This window comes from Gossypium raimondii, chromosome 5 (genome assembly GCF_025698545.1).
Source record: "Gossypium raimondii isolate GPD5lz chromosome 5, ASM2569854v1, whole genome shotgun sequence".
Classification (NCBI taxonomy): Eukaryota; Viridiplantae; Streptophyta; class Magnoliopsida; order Malvales; family Malvaceae; genus Gossypium; species Gossypium raimondii.
Genome location: NC_068569.1, coordinates 5,486,510 through 5,499,003, shown reverse-complemented (window position 1 = coordinate 5,499,003; position 12,494 = coordinate 5,486,510).

Genomic DNA, 12,494 nt, shown 5'->3' with positions numbered 1-12,494 from the left:
AAGATTTTGCCAAGTCAGCTTACAAAATATCTGTCTTTCCACGTTTTACTTTTCTGATCTCCAAGGCGAAGCAGGCTAGCAGCAATTTTTTCTTTTCTTTTCGAAACTTTAAAAAGAAAATCACATTTAATCCAATTTGGTGATAGTTTTACTTGATAAATCTCAATTTTTGTATGTAATTTGATATAATAATTTTAATTCTGTGTAATTAATTTTATTAATTTTTATCTAAATCCAAAATATCACTTTGATTTACATTAATTCTCAATTCAATTTCACTAACAAATTTAATAATGCAAGCTTTCCTTTAATCATCAAATTTTTAAATAAACTGGATATTTAATTTGAAACCATTTGAATTTAAAATGAATGTCTTTTAAAATATTAATTTAATTAAATATCGCCTATTAGTATAAAAAAATAATGCCCATAACATGTAATTACAAGTAATGTAATACACCTTTCTCGTATTCATCGCCGGAATAGAGTACGAGGCATTACCAGATTTTACCGAATTAATTTCCCGTTATTACGAGTTAAATACTATTCATTTACCGACACATGTCATGACGTCTCTTAGATGGGCCTCCGAAGCCTAAAACATACATTGGGACCAAATCGGGATTAAATCGAAACCATAATAAATTTTGCAAAATCCCAATAAAAAAATTTAATGAACTAAATATAACTCCTTTATAAATATCTAACATTCCCTACATATTTTCAAGATAGATTTAAACATATCCATAAGATAACCTCATCACATACCAAAACCAAGATTTGTTAGCCATACCAATGGCTAACCTTACATTCATTTCACATTAACATTTACTTTATTAGCTTATACATGCCATTGATTTCTAAAATAAAGTTTCTTTATACACCGAAATCTTGAGGTTGATAGTGTGATACGTCTCCGATCGAATTCGACCTCCAAGCTCTTAACACTACAAAACAGGGAAAAGGAAACTGTGTAAGCACTTTGTGCTTAGTAAGCTCATGTAACAAGAATTATACTTACCTAATATTTTCAATACAATGCAATAAACATTCATACAACCATTCAATGCATTATTCCCCTAACATGTACAAACTCAACATTCAAGTTTGTAACACCCCTAACCCGTATCCATCGCTGGATTTGGGTTACGAGGCATTACTGTACAGAACATAGCTCAAAACAGGCATTCATTATATTCCATGCTCCAAAATTAAACTACTTTACTTAAAAATATATATATTATTCAAAATATACATACATTACATGCATGATATCCGAATACCTAATTTATAATCAAACATATTCCGCTTTTTAAATCAAGTGTACATATTACAATATTTATTTATAAGATATTATAATGTTCATTTGACATTCATTGACCATTTTCCATGAACTTAATCGAATCAAAACATACCACTTCCATATGCTTTAAATCATTCCAAATTTCATTCACACAACTAAACTAACTTATCTCATAATCGGTCATTTAATAAATTTTTCATATAACATTTATTTAACCTACCTTTAATAGATTACCAAACTCAACACCTAGACCGAATTAAAACATTACCTTAATCTTATGTAATAATTCATGTCAATTTTCAAATACTCTATCACATCCAAAATCTCTATATTCGGTTAACAATTCTACTTTTATACTAAATACATCAAATCCATTCCATCAAATCAACCAAGAACACTCAGTATTATACACGTCCTATATCATATTTCGTACTTATCAAATTAAATTCAAAATCATAGCTGAATATTTTCATAAACAACTGTTCACCATTTCTAAACCAAATACCCATGCAAACTTATCATTCCAAACCGACACAATTAACTTCTTTTTTTTTTTTTACAAATACATGCTTCCATTCATTCATTTCATTACTAAACCAAATTATAAATCACTCACATATGCAAATCAAACATATGTCAAGTACACCACATGCATATATAACATGTCTATTACCTAGCTAATACGTATTACAACTTAACTAACATCTATTACTTAATTTATTGTCGAACACATAATCAAACATCACCTTATATGAATACATAATAGTATTTTCGAATGAACTTAAGCCTTAATCGGTTTCAATAATTAACAAAACATATCAAATTCGCTCCACCTATATGCTATAACCAAATTTATACATATATCAAAACATTTACCACATTATTAACAAAACATAGCAAGCATTTTTCACATGTAAATAAACCATGACCGAATCACTAAAACCAAACGCATCTATCATTTGATTAGTAGCATATAAAAAAAAAACTAAGCTTAACAAAATAATAAGCCATTTTCGCCTTGCTCATATTTACATACCCCAAAATCGAATATATTAACTAGACTATACATGCCATAAATTCGAATTCAGATTTAATAAAATACCGAAAACAGTTGATAGTCTGATAGACTTCTCTGACGATCCCCGAGTTCGTAACCAACTCCCAAAATCTATAAAACAAAAAGCAAATACACACAGTAAGCTATCACATCTTAGTAAGTCGTAAGCAAATAAACATTTAATAAATTACATAATTTAAGCTAGTTAAGTAGTAATAAGTCATTATGATACCAATAAAATGTAACACCCCTTACCCGAGACTGTTTCCGGAGTCGAGCATGAGGCGTTACTTGACTTAACTTAAAAGTTCGGGGAATAAAAATTTACTTTTAAAAGTTATTTCACTATTCATAATAAGGCTGTCCACCTGCGCAGCAGTCACTAAATCAATTATAACTCAAGCTACGAAACTCAAAATTTAGATTCGTAAATTTTCCCTGAACCTAGACTCATATATCTTTTTACCATAAAATTTTCAGAATTTTTGGTTTAGCCAATTAGTACATTTTATTAGTTAAAGTATCCCATGTTTCACTGATCAACTATCCTGACCTCTCGTCACTTAAATTCAATTATCTCATTATACAAACTTCATATGGTGCTTCCACTTATTTCTACTTAAAATAGACTCATAAAGGAATTTAGACATATAAATTATAATTCATAATTCCTTCTGTATAATTTTTAATGAATTTGTAAATTCAGAACAGGGGACTTCAAAAACCATTCTTACCCTGTCTCACTAAAATTCAAATATCTAAAAATATATAACTCTTTTGCTTACTTTATTTCTTTCATGTGAAAGTAGACTCATTCAGATTTAATGTCATATCTCAATCAGCTTCTAATTCAAGTGATTTTTCAAAGTTACATCAATGCTGCTGTCCAAAAACTGTTCCATTGCAATTTTATTTTATTTTATTTTTTAAAAATTCAATATAACCCCTTTATAATTATCTAACCTTCATTGCAAATTTCAATTCACAACCAATTTCAGTATTTCAACTACTTCATTTAAATACTAATAAAGTTCAACCAATCAACCATTTCAAGCTAAAAACATGTATATTTCAATGTCTAACACAACCATCACATTCAAATTTACCTTGCCTACTTAGTCATTCATTCTATTACTTTTTACTTCAATTCCCTATACATGCCATATAAATCAAAAAGTTGTTTAACAAAATCTACCGGAGTAAATCTGGATAGTGTGATCGTTGATGTAGATCAGATCCTCCGAACTTATATATATCAATCTACAATAAATAAGAAACACACACAAGTAAGTTTGCAAAAAGCTTAGTAAGTTCATAGGCTCATAATAAAATCTTACCAAAATTTCACCAACAACATTAATAAACAAATAAAAATTCAACATTTCCTGCCAACCACAATCTCAAACAATGAATCTATCCAATCGAGCTCAATATCAGATGTCAAATTTAATTTCAACATTTAGCTTCAATTGCACTTACAAATACCTGTCAAATTAAGGATCGTCTTACTGATTTGAGTACATCGTTTGCCCGGTGCCACGATTTGCTTTAATATTTCACATTGCTATAACTCAGTATGGTTTTCTTCACAGAAATACCATACCTACTATTCACAACTCTATATGGTTTTCTTCACTGAAACAACATATCTACTTTTCACAACTCAGTATGGTTTTCTTCGCTGAAATACCATACCTATGTTTCACACTTTGCCAAGGATCCACCATGGACTTATCCGTCAATTCATCACTGGTTAACGAACGTATGTACTCAATCCTGCGTATCCTTTAATTTGAACTAACAATCTCATCTTATTCTCGTTTTTACCATAATCATAATTTAACAACAATATACGAATTGATATGTTATATCATTCCCACATTAACAATTAATCATAAAAGTTCAGCCATATGAACTTACCTAGGCCAATTCGTAGAAGTTGTAAAAGTTCAGAAACTACTTCGATATTTTCTCTTTTCAACGTTTATCTTTGAATTCTCGATCTATAATATAAATTTTTCCATTTATTAGCATCTAATTCAATACTAATTTACTTCACAATTTATGCCTTTCAATTTTCGAAATTACACTTTTACCCCCAAAATTAACAATCTTTACAATTTGGTCCCTACTCAATTAACCCTTCAATTGATCTAATTTTTCTCAATTAACACCTTATCCAACCATTTTAGACTACTAAAAGCCTTTGATATTCATAATTTCAGTACAAAACCCCAATTCCTAACTTTTTCACAATTAGGTCCTAAAAATCATTTTCTACAAAAATCACTTAATAAGATCATAATATAATGAAATTAAAACTTAAAATCTTTAATAATTCATCATAAAATTCCAGAAATTATTCATTGTAACTTACAAAATCACCCATGGAATCAAAAACTAATGAATTCAATCGTTGGACCTAGTTGTAAAAGTCACAAAACATAAAAATTTCAAGGAAAAAGCAAGAATTGAACTCACATGGTATAAAAATATGAGAAACCACCTTGTTTCAGACCTCCTATGGCATTTTTCTGATAAATTATGAAAAGATCTCTAGTTTTTCACTTTTATCTTTGTTTTATATATTTAATTTGTAAAATTTCTAATTTGGCCCTTGTTTCTCCTTACTTTCTTGCTGATTTTTCTTGCCCAACCATCCATCCCATATAACTTGAGTCTAATTTCCTTTTAAATCCCTCCATATTAGTCACTTAAGCTATTTAATCACAATTTAACAAATTTTGCACTATTTTCAATTTAGTTCTTTTTAATTAATTGACTATCCAAACGTTAAAATCTTCTAACGAAAATTTTATACTAACTCAATGACACTCCATAAATATTTATAAAAATATTCAGGGCTTGGTTTATGAACTCGAGGTCCCGATACCTCATTTTAGACCCAATTTACCTATTAAATTCTTTTTAAATCACAAAATTCAATAAATCACAAAATTCACTAATTCAAAAATTCTTCTAAATTCACACTTGACCCATAATTATTAGTTTATTAAATTTTAACTCATTGGTCGAATTTAGTGATCTCGAATCACTGTTTCTGACACCACTGAAAATTAGGCTGTTACATACAATCCATCATATGATCTTATATATCAAAGCATATATAACTTTCCTTTGGCCGAATACTTAACCTTAACTTTCAATAATACAACTACATCATTAGGCCGAATATACATACTCTCACATATACATACACATAGTTCACATTAACATATAGCATAATATCATCAATTTAAACATTCAACTTACCTTATTTTCATAATTTAGTATGAATACATACCTGAGCCTTTCTAACTCCATTTTACACTCAATCTTAACTATATCATTGCCCGTTGAACCATTCGGAATTAAAAATGATACTCGGATAGTCGAACATATCGTACAATGCCAACGTCCCAAACGGGGTCTTACATGTAATCACATAACGATGCCACTGTCCCAGACAGGGTCTTACACGTAAGCACGGGTCAATGCCAACGTCCTAGGCGTGGTCTTACATGATAACACATAACGGAATCCTATGTCATGACATATCTATCCTAGCTATTCCTAAGGTTCGTACGAGACTTTCGGACATCGTAACTCGATCGAGTCAATCTCGTAAACATAGCTCCCAAGCTTATAAACATTCGGCCAACACTTATATATATTCATAAAATTCAAATCAGCATATAAAATTCATATATATTCAAAATTAACAGCATTTATTTTCTCATAAACTTACATCGGATATCGACGGACGGAATAAACGACTATTTGATTATTTTTGTTTTCCCCAATCCAAATCTGTTTTCTTTGGGTATTGATCTAAACATATTCAAATTAAACTTATTTAAACACCATTTTATTCAATTTAGTCTGAAAACATATAAATAGGAAAATTACCATTTTTCCCTAATATTTTACACTTTTCACAATTTAGTCTCTATTGCATAAAACACAAAATATGCAAAATTTTAAGGTCCCATGCTTGGGCGAATTTTACCCATGATTATACAAGTCCATATATTTTATTTATTTCACATTTTAGTGCCTCAATTTATTATGTTTACCATTTAGTCCTAATTACTCAAAATCATCAAAATTTCCAATACAAAATGTAATACCGAAAATTTTACAAGTAATATATTATTTTTGATATAGTAAGGAAATAAAGAGACAAAAAGGAGAATTTTGAGTTATGACAACATTGGGAAGTATATTATGACATATTAATTCAATAAAGGATTAAATTGTAAAAGTGAGAAAAGTTTTGTTACCAAATAGTAAATACTCAAAATTTGAGGGTTAAAATGTATATATGAAAAGTTGAAGGATCAATAGTGTAAATATTTTATGGGTGGAATAATCTAGAACCTAAGGAAAATGGATGAATTGGGACCAAATTGAATAGATGAAGAATTATGAGGATCAAATTGTAATTTTACCAAATTAAGTGATGACTCAATGATGGAATTTTAGAAGATCTAAAGGAAAAATGGTCAATTAGAAGAGTGAGAAATCTAGAAAATAATGATGATGTTGGAGATATTTTAGATTAAATAAATAAATATTAGTTTATGATATTTTGATTTGATTTTTTTTCTTAACGATATTTTATTATTTTATTTAGTGTATATATATATGTTGAAATAAAGATGGAAGCCATCATCCCACCATTTTTCCATGCATCAACGTGAGAAGAAGAGAGAAAGAAAGAAAGTTTTGCTTTCTTTACAATTTGGTCCTCACACAAAAAATTCACCATTTTCACTTAGAATTCAAAGAAATTTCCATACCCACCAAGAGAGAAATTTGATAAGGAGACTATGGGGAGCTAGAATATCAAGTTAGATTCAAGAAATAGAGGCTGAAGGAGAGAGAAAATCAACTTAAAGATTGAAATCAATAGAGTAATGTAAGAACATCAAGATTTCAATATATTTTTGAGTTTGATATTATTGAAAAGTATGAAATTGATGTTAATGTAGGGTTTTATTATATAATGTTCTATGTTCTTGATATGTTAGTGAAGAAAAATAAGAGAAAGTGATGGGAAATACTATAGAGAAATGGAATAAGGGTGTTATAAATTTAGTAATCAACATTTTGCACTAAAACAGTTTTGGACAGAAACGGTAGGTTAACTTTGAAAAATTACCATAAATCATGTAAACTTAATTAGAGGATGAAAAAATATGAAATTAAAGCTTACTGAGTCTAGTTTCTCATAGAAGAAACGGTGTAATCAATGAAATTTTAAATTATGAGATATAATAAATTTTGTGAGACAAGATCAGAATGAATTTGGGTTCCCCTGTTCTGACTTTGGAAAATCATTAAAAATTGTAAAAAAATTATTATGACTTATAATTTATATGATTAGAATCCTTAATAATTCTATTTTAAAAAGGAACAAACGAGAATATCATCTGAATCCTGTACAAGGAGATAATTAATTTTTTTGTGAAGAAGGGTCAAAACTGTCAGACAGCAGAACAAGGATGACTTTAAAGAATAAATTGTACTTATTGGTTAACCAAATATTATGAAAATTTTATGGTAAGAATATATGTGAGTCTAGTTTCATAGAAAATGTACGGATCTCAATTCGGAGTTCTGTAACTTAAGATATAATTAATTTAGTGACTATAACTCAAGTAAACAGCTTGTTATGAGTAAACAAGTAAATAGTGGTAATATATATATATCAAGGATGTGGAATGGTGTAACACCCCTAACCCGTATCTATCACCAGAATAGGATTATAGAGCATTACCAGAGTTTACTAATTAATTTTCAGACTTTTCTTTTCATCAAGCATTTATATTTATAACCAATCAAAATCAAAACATTATTGAGCTAATGTTAACCAATTTCACTTGTACATGCCATTATAAACAGAATCAAATCATCCAAAATTATCGATAGGACCAATGGATAATATGATATATCTCCAATAAGCTTCCAACTCAATCGAGCTTCCGATAATCATTTCAATGCATCAAATAATTATACATATTACCAATAATAATTCAATTCCAATAATAAAACACACACATTTATGTAATATTCATTACCAAATAGCATTCACTTCAATTAAAATTATACAGAATATAGTTCATATGAACTTAGCGAGGCTAAATTGCGAAATACCAAAATTAGGGACAATTTGGAAAATTTCTATTTTCTCAAATTTCCACCCAATCTTTATCTAAATTAATATTTCATTCAATTTACTAATTTAAATAATAAAACAATTTATTTCATGCAATTTGGTCACTTTTTGACATTTTACAAATTTACCCTTAAAGTTATACTTTTATTCAATTTAGTCCTGAGCCTAAAAGCGTGCAAATTATCCATGCTAGCTGAATATCCATATATATATATATGTATATATATTTATATATATATATATATATATATATATATATAGATATATATATATATCTTCCTCCTCCTCCTCTCCATTCCACATCCTTAATTTATATAATATGCTTATAAGTAATATTATCTATGATTTCCTATTTACTTGTAAATTTATTCAAAACTGTTCATTTGAATCATAGCCACTAAATTATTTTTATCTTGAGCTACAGAACTCAAAATTAGAATCCGATAATTTTTCCTAAAACTATACTCACATATATCCTTATTATAAAATTTTCATAATTTTTGGTTTAGTCAATAAGCACAGTTTATTCTTTAAAGTCACCTCTATTCTGCTATCTGGCAGTACCAACCCTTCTTCACTGAAACTTAATTATCTCCTTGTACAAAATTTGTATGATATTCTTGTTTATTTATATTGAAAATATACTCTTTAAGGATTTTAAACATATAAATTATAACCCATAATTATTTTTGTAAAATTTTGTATGATTTTCCAAAGTCATAACAGGGGAACCCAAAATCATTCTGACCTTATCTCACAAAATCTATTATATCTCATGATTTACAATTCCATTACTTACACCGTTTCTTTTGTGAGAAACTAGACTCGGTAATATTTAATTCCATATTTTTTTCATCCTCTAATTTTATTTCCACAATTTATGGTGATTTTTCAAAGTTAACCTACTGCTGCTGTCCAAAATTGTTTTAGTGCAAAATGTTAATTACTAAGTTTATAACTTCCTTATTCCTTTCTCTATAATATTTCCCATCACTTTCATTTATTTCTCTTCACTAATATATCAATAACATAAGAATTTATATAAGAAAACTCTACTATAACATCTTTTCCATGCTATTTCAATAATATCAAACTTAAAAATATATTGAAATCTCAATGTTCTTACCTTGTCCTATTGATTTCAACCTTTAACTTGATTTTTCTCTCTCTTCCAGCTTCAATTTCTTGAATCCAACTTGATATTCTAGCTCCCCATAGTCTCCTTGTTATCTTTCTCTCTTGATGGCTATGGAAATTCTTTTGATTTCTAATTGAAAATGGTGAATTTTTTTGATGGGAGGATCAAATTGTAAATAAAGCAAAACTTTCTTTCTTCTCTTCTCTTCTAACGTGAATTGCATGGAAAAGATGGTGGGTTGGTTCCTTTTCATCTTTCTTTCCACTTATATATACTAAATAATAAAATAATAAAATATCATTTAAAAATAAAAATAAAATATTAATAAACTAATATTTATTTAATTAATCTAAAATATCTCCAACATCATCATTATCTTCTAGATTTCTCTCTCTTCTAAATGATCATTTTGCCCTTTATGATCTTTTAAAATTCCATCCTTGAGTCATTAAAATTACGATTTAGTCCCTCATAATTCTTCACCTATTCAATTTGGTCCTAATTCATCCATTTTCCTTAGTTTACAGATTATTCCAACCTTAAAATATTTTCACTATTGGTCCTTCAACTTTTTCTTATTTGTACTTTAACCCCTCAAATTTTGAGTATTTACCCTTGGGCAACAAAGTTTTTCTCACTTTTGCGATTTAATCCTTTCTTGAATTAATATGTCATAATTTACTTCTTAATGTTGACATAACTCAAAATTACCCCTTTTATCACTTTATTTCCTTATTTTACTATATTAGGAGTATTATCTTACTTTCTTACAAATGGAGTGGAGGAGGAGGAAAAAAATATATGTGAATATTCAGCTAATATGAGTTTGTTTTAAAATAGCTAATTTACATGTTTTAGGTTCAGGGACTAAATTGAATACAAGTAAAATTTTAAGGGTAATTTTATAAAATGTCAAAATGACCAAATTGCATGAAATGAATTGTTTTATCATTTAAATTAATAAATTGAATGAAATATTAATTTAGATCAAGATTTGGGTGGAAATTCAAGAAAATGGAAAATTACCAAAATGTCCCTGAATTTTAATATTTCTGTAATTTAGCCCGATAAGTTCGTGTAACTTGAATTATATTCTTAGATGCTTGAAATGTATGTTATTGATGAAACATTGATATATTTGATAAAAAGAAAAAAAATCCCGGTTGAATGGAAGGAAAATTTGATGGATCTCTGAAAAGGAATTAACGGTAAAAAGGATCTAGCCCAGACGGGTGATCCTATCCTGATATCGCCCTCCCAAAAAATAAGTGTGAAAAATATCTAGCCCGGACGGGTGATCTTGATATAGCCCTCCCGAAGAATATGTGGAAAATGGATTTTGCTCGGACTGGTAATCCGAATTAGGGTCTGAATTTAGCCTGGACTGGTAATTCAGATCCAAGCTCATTAGAGTAATTGTCGTTGCAGGGGATTTAGCCTGGACTGGTAATCCTGACAATACTCTATGAGTTTATATTACAGGGGATTTAGCCTGAACTGGTAATCCCGCTGTAAGAAATGAGGCTCGCGGGAGTGTGCTCTCTTGCAGGGGATTTAGCCTAGACTAGTAATCCTGCTGTAATAAATGAGGTTCGCGGGAGTGTGCTCTCTGAATTGAAAAATGTGTGCACATGAATATGAATTGACGGACCCGAATTTGTACACTAAAGTGTACCCTTGAAAATCCATCGAAATTCTGAGAAATTCAACGGGATAAAAATAGAAAATGATAAGTACATAAAATCATGAAATTAAACTTGAAATACATAGAAATGATAATTATTTGATGTACTAAAACATGACATGGAAAATACATTGAACTTATACAAAAATTATGAACTGCTACTGGAATAAATATACATTGAACTTATAAAAAAATTATGTTACATGAAAGATTGTCATAATGAATTGAATAATTTATATTTAAGAAGAAACAACAAGAAAATGATATGTATCATGACATGTAAATATGAGACTATCTTTGATACGTTGATACAAGGAAAATTATGTGTATTAAGACGAGAAAATAAGTATGTCAATATTAAAGTACGCTAACCAATGTTGTTGCTTGAAGTTTAGGCAAGTGTCAAATTACTGTTGAAAGGTAATATGTTTAATTATAAGGTGCATTGGAATGATAAGTGCTTAGATGAAAATATAATTGAGCTTATGAAAGAGTAGAAAGGTTTCAGTTATGAAATTTCTTATGAAAAGATTTGTTATGTGATACGCCCGTATGAACCCTGTACCTAATTCGGAAATAAAAAAATTTAAAAGCTATATATATATTTAGGATTCTGCGCCTATGATTTCGATTTAATCCCAGTAGGTTCCTAATAAATGTTTTGGGCTTCGAGAGCCCAATAGAGGGACGTTATGATTGTTTTCAGAATATGAATAATAAATGATTCAGAATTATTGAAAATGTTCAGTAAACTCCGGTAGTGCCTCGTGTTCTATTCCGACAACGGATACGGGTAGGGGGTGTTACATAAAACATATTAATCCAAAACATATCTTTCATAAGCTATCATCTAACATCACAAAGCTCATAAATTCATCAATGGTTTAACTCAAAATATTCATTACAATAAAAAATTAAAGCATGGGCTAACTAGTATTCGAAGCAACGATCTCAAAAACGTAAAAATTATAAAAAAACCGAGCTAGTTACATACCTTAATCAACTTAGCTATGGCCGAATGTGGCTTTCTTTTTCTTTTTCTTTTCTTTAGCTAGTTTCGGCTATCCCAAATATGAACATGCGTGTATTTTATGTTTAATGTTTTATTATATTATCATAATTAATATCATT